Source organism: Rhamphochromis longiceps, linkage group LG19, assembly GCF_057381845.1.
Source record: "Rhamphochromis longiceps isolate RC_006_pf linkage group LG19, R_longiceps_female_GT1.1, whole genome shotgun sequence".
Lineage (NCBI taxonomy): Eukaryota > Metazoa > Chordata > Actinopteri > Cichliformes > Cichlidae > Rhamphochromis > Rhamphochromis longiceps.
In genome coordinates this window covers 11,224,807-11,236,270 of record NC_140575.1, presented here as the reverse complement: position 1 = coordinate 11,236,270, position 11,464 = coordinate 11,224,807, and the positions used below count along the sequence as shown (strand labels likewise).

The following is an 11,464-nucleotide window of genomic DNA, read 5'->3' as shown; positions in this document are numbered from 1 at the left end:
AAGTCCCAGATCCCTGAGCTTTGTGAACAGTCTGCAGGGCACTATTGTGTTAAACGCTGAACTGTAATCAACAAACAGCATTCGCACATAGTTACCCTGTTTCTTGTCCACATGGCTGAGAGTGGTGTGTAGGACGTGGGCGATGGCATCCTCTGTGGATCTGTTGGATCTGTAGGCAAACTGCAGCGGATCTGTGGTGTCTGGGATGGAGGAGGAGATGATGTTCTTCAGCAGCCTCTCAAACACCTTCATTACTACCGAGGTCAGTGCAACTGGCCGGTAATCGTTCAGGGATGAGGGTTTGCTGTTCATGGGCACAGGGATGATGGTGGATCTTTTGAAGCATATGGGGACCACAGACTTCGCCAGGGACTCGTTGAAGATGTAAGTGAACACACCTGCTAGCTGGTCAGCACAGCAGCGCAGCAGACGGCCGGTGATGCCGTCTGGCCCCGCCGCTTTCCTTGTGTTCACTCTCCTCAGTGCCGCTCGGACATCATGCTCCGCGATGCTGGTCACCGGTCTCTCGCTGATGACGTCACTGTCCTCGGTAGTCAGGTGGTAGATAGCATTAGCCGATGCAGAATTTGAATCCCATCTTGTGTTAATGTTGCCAAGAACTCCTAATACCTGACAACTTCCCTCAATAAGTATGACGGATAGACATCGTAAATTGAAAACGCCAGAAATTAACATTGAAACAAATGACAAAGTCTCCTGAGAGACCAGCAAAAATTGCCATAGCTGACTGTGTTTCAAGTCATCAAGGCGGGAATTGGTTAAAGTTTTCAACCAGCAATAATCACATCTCAGTAGAACTTCATAGACTATGAAATTGCCTCTGCACAAGAATAACCAGTGAGTTTCAGCTTTTCAGCTGGGTATGAATCAACACTCACATCACTGATGGTGCACTTTCAAATGTTGGGTGATGCAGGAACTAACTGGGTTTGAATTGGGGGATTACTCACGTGATTGGTTGATCATTTGGAAATCCCGCCCATTTATTGGTTCAGTTAATTGTATACGTTGACCAAGAGCAAAGGGTCAATACTTTGCTTCACTCGAAGAAGGACTTTAATCCCATCTTGTGTTAATTTTGTCAAGATCTCCTAATACCTGACAACTTCCCTCAATAAGTATGACGGATAGACATCGTAAATTGAAAACGCCAGAAATTAACATTGAAACAAATGACAAAGTCTCCTGAGAGACCAGCAAAAATTGCCATAGCTGACTGTTTCAAGTCATCAAGGCGGGAATTGGTTAAAGTTTTCAACCAGCAATAATCACGTCTCAGTAGAACTTCATAGACTATGAAATTGCCTCTGCACAAGAATAACCAGTGAGTTTCAGCTTTTCAGGTGGGTATGAATCAACACTCGCATCACAGTGCTGTCAAATGTTGGGTGATGCAAGAACTGATTGGGTTTGATAATACCAGACACCTTCCCCTCAACAAAAGCAACGGATAGAAATAGGAAATTGAAGACGCCAGAAATTAACATTGAAACAAATTACAAAGTCTCCTGAGAGACCAGCAAAAATTGCCATAGCTGACTGTGTTTCAAGTCATCAAGGCGGGAATTGGTTAAAGTTTTCAACCAGCAATAATCACGTCTCAGTAGAACTTCATAGACTATGAAATTGCCTCTGCACAAGAATGACCATTGAGTTTCAGCTTTTCAGGTGGGTATGAATCAACACTCGCATCACAGTGCTGTCAAATGTTGGGTGATGCAAGAACTGATTGGGTTTGATAATACCAGACACCTTCCCTCAACAAAAGCAACGGATAGAAATAGTAAATTGAAAACGCCAGAAATTAACATTGAAACAAATTACAAAGTCTCCTGAGAGACCAGCAAAAATTGCCATAGCTGACTGTGTTTCAAGTCATCAAGGCGAGTCATCAAGACGCATCACAGTGCTGTCAAATGTTAAATGATGCAAGAACTGATTGGGTTTGATAATACCAGACACCTTCCCCTCAACAAAAGCAACGGATAGAAATAGGAAATTGAAGACGCCAGAAATTAACATTGAAACAAATTACAAAGTCTCCTGAGAGACCAGCAAAAATTGCCATAGCTGACTGTTTCAAGTCATCAAGGCGGGAATTGGTTAAAGTTTTCAACCAGCAATAATCACGTCTCAGTAGAACTTCATAGACTATGAAATTGCCTCTGCATAAGAATAACCAGTGAGTTTCAGCTTTTCAGGTGGGTATGAATCAACACTCACATCACTGATGGTGCACTTTCAAATGTTGGGTGATGCAGGAACTAACTGGGTTTGAATTGGGGGATTACTCACGTGATTGGTTGATCATTTGGAAATCCCGCCCATTTATTGGTTCAGTTAATTGTATGCATTGACCAAGAGCAAAGGGTCAATACTTTGCTTCACTCGAAGAAGGACTTTAATCCCATCTTGTGTTAATTTTGTCAAGATCTCCTAATACCTGACAACTTCCCTCAATAAGGATGACGGATAGACATCGTAAATTGAAAACGCCAGAAATTAACATTGAAACAAATGACAAAGTCTCCTGAGAGACCAGCAAAAATTGCCATAGCTGACTGTGTTTCAAGTCATCAAGGCGGGAATTGGTTAAAGTTTTCAACCAGCAATAATCACGTCTCAGTAGAACTTCATAGACTATGAAATTGCCTCTGCACAAGAATGACCATTGAGTTTCAGCTTTTCAGGTGGGTATGAATCAACACTCGCATCACAGTGCTGTCAAATGTTGGGTGATGCAAGAACTGATTGGGTTTGATAATACCAGACACCTTCCCTCAACAAAAGCAACGGATAGAAATAGGAAATTGAAAACGCCAGAAATTAACATTGAAACAAATTACAAAGTCTCCTGAGAGACCAGCAAAAATTGCCATAGCTGACTGTGTTTCAAGTCATCAAGGCGAGTCATCAAGACGCATCACAGTGCTGTCAAATGTTAAATGATGCAAGAACTGATTGGGTTTGATAATACCAGACACCTTCCCCTCAACAAAAGCAACGGATAGAAATAGGAAATTGAAGACGCCAGAAATTAACATTGAAACAAATTACAAAGTCTCCTGAGAGACCAGCAAAAATTGCCATAGCTGACTGTTTCAAGTCATCAAGGCGGGAATTGGTTAAAGTTTTCAACCAGCAATAATCACGTCTCAGTAGAACTTCATAGACTATGAAATTGCCTCTGCACAAGAATAACCAGTGAGTTTCAGCTTTTCAGGTGGGTATGAATCAACACTCACATCACTGATGGTGCACTTTCAAAAGTTGGGTGATGCAGGAACTAACTGGGTTTGAATTGGGGGATTACTCACGTGATTGGTTGATCATTTGGAAATCCCGCCCATTTATTGGTTCAGTTAATTGTATGCATTGACCAAGAGCAAAGGGTCAATACTTTGCTTCACTCGAAGAAGGACTTTAATCCCATCTTGTGTTAATTTTGTCAAGATCTCCTAATACCTGACAACTTCCCTCAATAAGGATGACGGATAGACATCGTAAATTGAAAACGCCAGAAATTAACATTGAAACAAATGACAAAGTCTCCTGAGAGACCAGCAAAAATTGCCATAGCTGACTGTGTTTCAAGTCATCAAGGCGGGAATTGGTTAAAGTTTTCAACCAGCAATAATCACGTCTCAGTAGAACTTCATAGACTATGAAATTGCCTCTGCACAAGAATGACCATTGAGTTTCAGCTTTTCAGGTGGGTATGAATCAACACTCGCATCACAGTGCTGTCAAATGTTGGGTGATGCAAGAACTGATTGGGTTTGATAATACCAGACACCTTCCCTCAACAAAAGCAACGGATAGAAATAGGAAATTGAAAACGCCAGAAATTAACATTGAAACAAATTACAAAGTCTCCTGAGAGACCAGCAAAAATTGCCATAGCTGACTGTGTTTCAAGTCATCAAGGCGAGTCATCAAGGCGCATCACAGTGCTGTCAAATGTTAAATGATGCAAGAACTGATTGGGTTTGATAATACCAGACACCTTCCCTCAACAAAAGCAACGGATAGAAATAGGAAATTGAAAACGCCAGAAATTAACATTGAAACAAATGACAAAGTCTCCTGAGAGACCAGCAAAAATTGCCATAGCTGACTGTGTTTCAAGTCATCAAGGCGGGAATTGGTTAAAGTTTTCAACCAGCAATAATCACGTCTCAGTAGAACTTCATAGACTATGAAATTGCCTCTGCACAAGAATGACCATTGAGTTTCAGCTTTTCAGGTGGGTATGAATCAACACTCGCATCACAGTGCTGTCAAATGTTGGGTGATGCAAGAACTGATTGGGTTTGATAATACCAGACACCTTCCCCTCAACAAAAGCAACGGATAGAAATAGGAAATTGAAAACGCCAGAAATTAACATTGAAACAAATTACAAAGTCTCCTGAGAGACCAGCAAAAATTGCCATAGCTGACTGTGTTTCAAGTCATCAAGGCGAGTCATCAAGACGCATCACAGTGCTGTCAAATGTTAAATGATGCAAGAACTGATTGGGTTTGATAATACCAGACACCTTCCCCTCAACAAAAGCAACGGATAGAAATAGGAAATTGAAGACGCCAGAAATTAACATTGAAACAAATTACAAAGTCTCCTGAGAGACCAGCAAAAATTGCCATAGCTGACTGTTTCAAGTCATCAAGGCGGGAATTGGTTAAAGTTTTCAACCAGCAATAATCACGTCTCAGTAGAACTTCATAGACTATGAAATTGCCTCTGCACAAGAATAACCAGTGAGTTTCAGCTTTTCAGGTGGGTATGAATCAACACTCACATCACTGATGGTGCACTTTCAAAAGTTGGGTGATGCAGGAACTAACTGGGTTTGAATTGGGGGATTACTCACGTGATTGGTTGATCATTTGGAAATCCCGCCCATTTATTGGTTCAGTTAATTGTATGCATTGACCAAGAGCAAAGGGTCAATACTTTGCTTCACTCGAAGAAGGACTTTAATCCCATCTTGTGTTAATTTTGTCAAGATCTCCTAATACCTGACAACTTCCCTCAATAAGGATGACGGATAGACATCGTAAATTGAAAACGCCAGAAATTAACATTGAAACAAATGACAAAGTCTCCTGAGAGACCAGCAAAAATTGCCATAGCTGACTGTGTTTCAAGTCATCAAGGCGGGAATTGGTTAAAGTTTTCAACCAGCAATAATCACGTCTCAGTAGAACTTCATAGACTATGAAATTGCCTCTGCACAAGAATGACCATTGAGTTTCAGCTTTTCAGGTGGGTATGAATCAACACTCGCATCACAGTGCTGTCAAATGTTGGGTGATGCAAGAACTGATTGGGTTTGATAATACCAGACACCTTCCCTCAACAAAAGCAACGGATAGAAATAGGAAATTGAAAACGCCAGAAATTAACATTGAAACAAATTACAAAGTCTCCTGAGAGACCAGCAAAAATTGCCATAGCTGACTGTGTTTCAAGTCATCAAGGCGAGTCATCAAGGCGCATCACAGTGCTGTCAAATGTTAAATGATGCAAGAACTGATTGGGTTTGATAATACCAGACACCTTCCCTCAACAAAAGCAACGGATAGAAATAGGAAATTGAAAACGCCAGAAATTAACATTGAAACAAATGACAAAGTCTCCTGAGAGACCAGCAAAAATTGCCATAGCTGACTGTGTTTCAAGTCATCAAGGCGGGAATTGGTTAAAGTTTTCAACCAGCAATAATCACGTCTCAGTAGAACTTCATAGACTATGAAATTGCCTCTGCACAAGAATGACCATTGAGTTTCAGCTTTTCAGGTGGGTATGAATCAACACTCGCATCACAGTGCTGTCAAATGTTGGGTGATGCAAGAACTGATTGGGTTTGATAATACCAGACACCTTCCCCTCAACAAAAGCAACGGATAGAAATAGGAAATTGAAAACGCCAGAAATTAACATTGAAACAAATGACAAAGTCTCCTGAGAGACCAGCAAAAATTGCCATAGCTGACTGTGTTTCAAGTCATCAAGGCGGGAATTGGTTAAAGTTTTCAACCAGCAATAATCACGTCTCAGTAGAACTTCATAGACTATGAAATTGCCTCTGCACAAGAATAACCAGTGAGGTTCAGCTTTTCAGGTGGGTATGAATCAACACTCACATCACTGATGGTGCACTTTCAAATGTTGGGTGATGCAGGAACTAACTGGGTTTGAATTGGGGGATTACTCACGTGATTGGTTGATCATTTGGAAATCCTGCCCATTTATTGGTTCAGTTAATTGTATGCATTGACCAAGAGCAAAGGGTCAATACTTTGCTTCACTCGAAGAAGGACTTTAATCCCATCTTGTGTTAATTTTGTCAAGATCTCCTAATACCTGACAACTTCCCTCAATAAGTATGACGGATAGACATCGTAAATTGAAAACGCCAGAAATTAACATTGAAACAAATGACAAAGTCTCCTGAGAGACCAGCAAAAATTGCCATAGCTGACTGTGTTTCAAGTCATCAAGGCGGGAATTGGTTAAAGTTTTCAACCAGCAATAATCACGTCTCAGTAGAACTTCATAGACTATGAAATTGCCTCTGCACAAGAATGACCATTGAGTTTCAGCTTTTCAGGTGGGTATGAATCAACACTCGCATCACAGTGCTGTCAAATGTTGGGTGATGCAAGAACTGATTGGGTTTGATAATACCAGACACCTTCCCCTCAACAAAAGCAACGGACAGAAATAGGAAATTGAAGACGCCAGAAATTAACATTGAAACAAATTACAAAGTCTCCTGAGAGACCAGCAAAAATTGCCATAGCTGACTGTTTCAAGTCATCAAGGCGGGAATTGGTTAAAGTTTTCAACCAGCAATAATCACGTCTCAGTAGAACTTCATAGACTATGAAATTGCCTCTGCACAAGAATAACCAGTGAGTTTCAGCTTTTCAGGTGGGTATGAATCAACACTCACATCACTGATGGTGCACTTTCAAAAGTTGGGTGATGCAGGAACTAACTGGGTTTGAATTGGGGGATTACTCACGTGATTGGTTGATCATTTGGAAATCCCGCCCATTTATTGGTTCAGTTAATTGTATGCATTGACCAAGAGCAAAGGGTCAATACTTTGCTTCACTCGAAGAAGGACTTTAATCCCATCTTGTGTTAATTTTGTCAAGATCTCCTAATACCTGACAACTTCCCTCAATAAGGATGACGGATAGACATCGTAAATTGAAAACGCCAGAAATTAACATTGAAACAAATGACAAAGTCTCCTGAGAGACCAGCAAAAATTGCCATAGCTGACTGTGTTTCAAGTCATCAAGGCGGGAATTGGTTAAAGTTTTCAACCAGCAATAATCACGTCTCAGTAGAACTTCATAGACTATGAAATTGCCTCTGCACAAGAATGACCATTGAGTTTCAGCTTTTCAGGTGGGTATGAATCAACACTCGCATCACAGTGCTGTCAAATGTTGGGTGATGCAAGAACTGATTGGGTTTGATAATACCAGACACCTTCCCCTCAACAAAAGCAACGGATAGAAATAGGAAATTGAAAACGCCAGAAATTAACATTGAAACAAATTACAAAGTCTCCTGAGAGACCAGCAAAAATTGCCATAGCTGACTGTGTTTCAAGTCATCAAGGCGGGAATTGGTTAAAGTTTTCAACCAGCAATAATCACGTCTCAGTAGAACTTCATAGACTATGAAATTGCCTCTGCACAAGAATAACCAGTGAGGTTCAGCTTTTCAGGTGGGTATGAATCAACACTCACATCACTGATGGTGCACTTTCAAATGTTGGGTGATGCAGGAACTAACTGGGTTTGAATTGGGGGATTACTCACGTGATTGGTTGATCATTTGGAAATCCCGCCCATTTATTGGTTCAGTTAATTGTATGCATTGACCAAGAGCAAAGGGTCAATACTTTGCTTCACTCGAAGAAGGACTTTAATCCCATCTTGTGTTAATTTTGTCAAGATCTCCTAATACCTGACAACTTCCCTCAATAAGTATGACGGATAGACATCGTAAATTGAAAACGCCAGAAATTAACATTGAAACAAATGACAAAGTCTCCTGAGAGACCAGCAAAAATTGCCATAGCTGACTGTGTTTCAAGTCATCAAGGCGGGAATTGGTTAAAGTTTTCAACCAGCAATAATCACGTCTCAGTAGAACTTCATAGACTATGAAATTGCCTCTGCACAAGAATGACCATTGAGTTTCAGCTTTTCAGGTGGGTATGAATCAACACTCGCATCACAGTGCTGTCAAATGTTGGGTGATGCAAGAACTGATTGGGTTTGATAATACCAGACACCTTCCCCTCAACAAAAGCAACGGATAGAAATAGGAAATTGAAGACGCCAGAAATTAACATTGAAACAAATTACAAAGTCTCCTGAGAGACCAGCAAAAATTGCCATAGCTGACTGTTTCAAGTCATCAAGGCGGGAATTGGTTAAAGTTTTCAACCAGCAATAATCACATCTCAGTAGAACTTCATAGACTATGAAATTGCCTCTGCACAAGAATAACCAGTGAGTTTCAGCTTTTCAGGTGGGTATGAATCAACACTCACATCACTGATGGTGCACTTTCAAATGTTGGGTGATGCAGGAACTAACTGGGTTTGAATTGGGGGATTACTCACGTGATTGGTTGATCATTTGGAAATCCCGCCCATTTATTGGTTCAGTTAATTGTATGCATTGACCAAGAGCAAAGGGTCAATACTTTGCTTCACTCGAAGAAGGACTTTAATCCCATCTTGTGTTAATTTTGTCAAGATCTCCTAATACCTGACAACTTCCCTCAATAAGGATGACGGATAGACATCGTAAATTGAAAACGCCAGAAATTAACATTGAAACAAATGACAAAGTCTCCTGAGAGACCAGCAAAAATTGCCATAGCTGACTGTGTTTCAAGTCATCAAGGCGGGAATTGGTTAAAGTTTTCAACCAGCAATAATCACGTCTCAGTAGAACTTCATAGACTATGAAATTGCCTCTGCACAAGAATGACCATTGAGTTTCAGCTTTTCAGGTGGGTATGAATCAACACTCGCATCACAGTGCTGTCAAATGTTGGGTGATGCAAGAACTGATTGGGTTTGATAATACCAGACACCTTCCCTCAACAAAAGCAACGGATAGAAATAGTAAATTGAAAACGCCAGAAATTAACATTGAAACAAATTACAAAGTCTCCTGAGAGACCAGCAAAAATTGCCATAGCTGACTGTGTTTCAAGTCATCAAGGCGAGTCATCAAGACGCATCACAGTGCTGTCAAATGTTAAATGATGCAAGAACTGATTGGGTTTGATAATACCAGACACCTTCCCTCAACAAAAGCAACGGATAGAAATAGGAAATTGAAAACGCCAGAAATTAACATTGAAACAAATTACAAAGTCTCCTGAGAGACCAGCAAAAATTGCCATAGCTGACTGTGTTTCAAGTCATCAAGGCGGGAATTGGTTAAAGTTTTCAACCAGCAATAATCACGTCTCAGTAGAACTTCATAGACTATGAAATTGCCTCTGCACAAGAATGACCATTGAGTTTCAGCTTTTCAGGTGGGTATGAATCAACACTCGCATCACAGTGCTGTCAAATGTTGGGTGATGCAAGAACTGATTGGGTTTGATAATACCAGACACCTTCCCCTCAAAAAAAGCAACGGATAGAAATAGGAAATTGAAAACGCCAGAAATTAACATTGAAACAAATTACAAAGTCTCCTGAGAGACCAGCAAAAATTGCCATAGCTGACTGTTTCAAGTCATCAAGGCGAGTCAACAAGGCAAATCACAGTGCTGTCAAATGTTAAATGATGCAAGAACTGATTGGGTTTGATAATACCAGACACCTTCCCTCAACAAAAGCAACGGATAGAAATAGGAAATTGAAAACGCCAGAAATTAACATTGAAACAAATGACAAAGTCTCCTGAGAGACCAGCAAAAATTGCCATAGCTGACTGTGTTTCAAGTCATCAAGGCGGGAATTGGTTAAAGTTTTCAACCAGCAATAATCACGTCTCAGTAGAACTTCATAGACTATGAAATTGCCTCTGCACAAGAATGACCATTGAGTTTCAGCTTTTCAGGTGGGTATGAATCAACACTCGCATCACAGTGCTGTCAAATGTTGGGTGATGCAAGAACTGATTGGGTTTGATAATACCAGACACCTTCCCCTCAACAAAAGCAACGGATAGAAATAGGAAATTGAAAACGCCAGAAATTAACATTGAAACAAATTACAAAGTCTCCTGAGAGACCAGCAAAAATTGCCATAGCTGCCTGTGTTACAAGTCATCAAAGCGGGAATTGGTTAAAGTTTTCAACCAGCAATAATCACGTCTCAGTAGAACTTCATAGACTACGAAATTGCCTCTGCACAAGAATGACCATTGAGTTTCAGCTTTTCAGGTGGGTATGAATCAACACTCGCATCACAGTGCTGTCAAATGTTGGGTGATGCTAGTGATGGGACGTTCTGTATCGAGGCTTCGGAGCGTGTGTCGAGTAATGGAGGGGGCGTTTCCGCGAAGCGCGTATCGAGGCTTGCTTCATTTATGGGAGGAGCTGAAAATGATGACGTCCGAAGCCTCGCTGCCCGGCTGTACCACGTGACTGGTTCATGAAGCGGTTCGAACTTTGCCGCAAATAATCATTTTCCATACTGCCAGCATAAATATACACAGTATACTGCCATCACTACACTATAGGTGTTTTACACACTCCTTTTGTTGTTGACATTTACAGGCTGTGTGCAAAATGCCACACTCTTCAAATTCATGCCAGCTATTATTTTTACGTCCAGTAGGTGTCCTGCTAGAGCAAATGAAGCTTCATGAAGCTTCGCATTGGGGTGAACCAATTGGATGAAAAGCTTCAGTGCTTCATGGGGCTTCATCTGCCCATCACTAGGTGATGCAAGAACTGATTGGGTTTGATAATACCAGACACCTTCCCCTCAACAAAAGCAACGGATAGAAATAGGAAATTGAAAACGCCAGAAATTAACATTGAAACAAATTACAATGTCTCCTGAGAGACCAGCAAAAATTGCCATAGCTGCCTGTGTTACAAGTCATCAAAGCGGGAATTGGTTAAAGTTTTCAACCAGCAATAATCACGTCTCAGTAGAACTTCATAGACTACGAAATTGCCTCTGCACAAGAATGACCAGTGAATTTCAGCTTTTCAGGTGGGTATGAATCAACACTCACATCACTGATGGTGCACTTTCAAATGTTGGGTGATGCAGGAACTAACTGGGTTTGAATTGGGGGATTACTCACGTGATTGGTTGATCATTTGGAAATCCCGCCCATTTATTGGCTCAGTTAATTGTATGCATTGACCAAGAGCAAAGGGTCAATACTTTTGTTGCGGCTCTTCCAACCAGTGGCCGCGGCAGGC

At 40.9% G+C, this 11,464-nt stretch overlaps 23 non-coding genes across 23 annotated transcripts; all 23 read right to left on the bottom strand.

Annotated features, from left to right (window-relative positions):
* Positions 1 to 713: 713 nt before the first annotated feature.
* Positions 714 to 853, bottom strand: LOC146646295 (U4 spliceosomal RNA). Its single transcript, XR_014908966.1, has one exon. It is a non-coding gene; the product is annotated as a U4 spliceosomal RNA (small nuclear RNA).
* A 349-nt stretch (positions 854 to 1,202) lies between these two features.
* LOC146646294 (U4 spliceosomal RNA) lies at positions 1,203 to 1,340 on the bottom strand. The gene has a single exon (XR_014908948.1). It is a non-coding gene; the product is annotated as a U4 spliceosomal RNA (small nuclear RNA).
* A 185-nt stretch (positions 1,341 to 1,525) lies between these two features.
* LOC146646293 (U4 spliceosomal RNA) lies at positions 1,526 to 1,665 on the bottom strand. The gene has a single exon (XR_014908965.1). It is a non-coding gene; the product is annotated as a U4 spliceosomal RNA (small nuclear RNA).
* Positions 1,666 to 2,060: 395 nt separating this feature from the next.
* LOC146646292 (U4 spliceosomal RNA) lies at positions 2,061 to 2,198 on the bottom strand. The gene has a single exon (XR_014908949.1). It is a non-coding gene; the product is annotated as a U4 spliceosomal RNA (small nuclear RNA).
* A 349-nt stretch (positions 2,199 to 2,547) lies between these two features.
* On the bottom strand, positions 2,548 to 2,687 carry LOC146646291 (U4 spliceosomal RNA). Its single transcript, XR_014908964.1, has one exon. It is a non-coding gene; the product is annotated as a U4 spliceosomal RNA (small nuclear RNA).
* Positions 2,688 to 3,082: 395 nt separating this feature from the next.
* LOC146646290 (U4 spliceosomal RNA) lies at positions 3,083 to 3,220 on the bottom strand. The gene has a single exon (XR_014908947.1). It is a non-coding gene; the product is annotated as a U4 spliceosomal RNA (small nuclear RNA).
* Positions 3,221 to 3,569: 349 nt separating this feature from the next.
* On the bottom strand, positions 3,570 to 3,709 carry LOC146646289 (U4 spliceosomal RNA). The gene has a single exon (XR_014908963.1). It is a non-coding gene; the product is annotated as a U4 spliceosomal RNA (small nuclear RNA).
* Positions 3,710 to 4,103: 394 nt separating this feature from the next.
* LOC146646288 (U4 spliceosomal RNA) lies at positions 4,104 to 4,243 on the bottom strand. Its single transcript, XR_014908962.1, has one exon. It is a non-coding gene; the product is annotated as a U4 spliceosomal RNA (small nuclear RNA).
* A 396-nt stretch (positions 4,244 to 4,639) lies between these two features.
* Positions 4,640 to 4,777, bottom strand: LOC146646287 (U4 spliceosomal RNA). The gene has a single exon (XR_014908977.1). It is a non-coding gene; the product is annotated as a U4 spliceosomal RNA (small nuclear RNA).
* Positions 4,778 to 5,126: 349 nt separating this feature from the next.
* LOC146646286 (U4 spliceosomal RNA) lies at positions 5,127 to 5,266 on the bottom strand. The gene has a single exon (XR_014908961.1). It is a non-coding gene; the product is annotated as a U4 spliceosomal RNA (small nuclear RNA).
* A 394-nt stretch (positions 5,267 to 5,660) lies between these two features.
* LOC146646285 (U4 spliceosomal RNA) lies at positions 5,661 to 5,800 on the bottom strand. Its single transcript, XR_014908960.1, has one exon. It is a non-coding gene; the product is annotated as a U4 spliceosomal RNA (small nuclear RNA).
* Positions 5,801 to 5,985: 185 nt separating this feature from the next.
* On the bottom strand, positions 5,986 to 6,125 carry LOC146646284 (U4 spliceosomal RNA). The gene has a single exon (XR_014908959.1). It is a non-coding gene; the product is annotated as a U4 spliceosomal RNA (small nuclear RNA).
* A 349-nt stretch (positions 6,126 to 6,474) lies between these two features.
* Positions 6,475 to 6,614, bottom strand: LOC146646283 (U4 spliceosomal RNA). The gene has a single exon (XR_014908958.1). It is a non-coding gene; the product is annotated as a U4 spliceosomal RNA (small nuclear RNA).
* Positions 6,615 to 6,799: 185 nt separating this feature from the next.
* LOC146646282 (U4 spliceosomal RNA) lies at positions 6,800 to 6,937 on the bottom strand. Its single transcript, XR_014908976.1, has one exon. It is a non-coding gene; the product is annotated as a U4 spliceosomal RNA (small nuclear RNA).
* A 349-nt stretch (positions 6,938 to 7,286) lies between these two features.
* LOC146646281 (U4 spliceosomal RNA) lies at positions 7,287 to 7,426 on the bottom strand. The gene has a single exon (XR_014908957.1). It is a non-coding gene; the product is annotated as a U4 spliceosomal RNA (small nuclear RNA).
* Positions 7,427 to 7,611: 185 nt separating this feature from the next.
* Positions 7,612 to 7,751, bottom strand: LOC146646280 (U4 spliceosomal RNA). Its single transcript, XR_014908956.1, has one exon. It is a non-coding gene; the product is annotated as a U4 spliceosomal RNA (small nuclear RNA).
* A 349-nt stretch (positions 7,752 to 8,100) lies between these two features.
* LOC146646279 (U4 spliceosomal RNA) lies at positions 8,101 to 8,240 on the bottom strand. Its single transcript, XR_014908955.1, has one exon. It is a non-coding gene; the product is annotated as a U4 spliceosomal RNA (small nuclear RNA).
* A 185-nt stretch (positions 8,241 to 8,425) lies between these two features.
* Positions 8,426 to 8,563, bottom strand: LOC146646278 (U4 spliceosomal RNA). The gene has a single exon (XR_014908950.1). It is a non-coding gene; the product is annotated as a U4 spliceosomal RNA (small nuclear RNA).
* Positions 8,564 to 8,912: 349 nt separating this feature from the next.
* Positions 8,913 to 9,052, bottom strand: LOC146646277 (U4 spliceosomal RNA). The gene has a single exon (XR_014908954.1). It is a non-coding gene; the product is annotated as a U4 spliceosomal RNA (small nuclear RNA).
* Positions 9,053 to 9,446: 394 nt separating this feature from the next.
* LOC146646276 (U4 spliceosomal RNA) lies at positions 9,447 to 9,586 on the bottom strand. Its single transcript, XR_014908953.1, has one exon. It is a non-coding gene; the product is annotated as a U4 spliceosomal RNA (small nuclear RNA).
* Positions 9,587 to 9,979: 393 nt separating this feature from the next.
* LOC146646275 (U4 spliceosomal RNA) lies at positions 9,980 to 10,119 on the bottom strand. The gene has a single exon (XR_014908952.1). It is a non-coding gene; the product is annotated as a U4 spliceosomal RNA (small nuclear RNA).
* Positions 10,120 to 10,304: 185 nt separating this feature from the next.
* On the bottom strand, positions 10,305 to 10,444 carry LOC146646274 (U4 spliceosomal RNA). The gene has a single exon (XR_014908969.1). It is a non-coding gene; the product is annotated as a U4 spliceosomal RNA (small nuclear RNA).
* A 641-nt stretch (positions 10,445 to 11,085) lies between these two features.
* Positions 11,086 to 11,225, bottom strand: LOC146646273 (U4 spliceosomal RNA). The gene has a single exon (XR_014908968.1). It is a non-coding gene; the product is annotated as a U4 spliceosomal RNA (small nuclear RNA).
* Between the last annotated feature and the right edge of the window lie 239 nt (positions 11,226 to 11,464).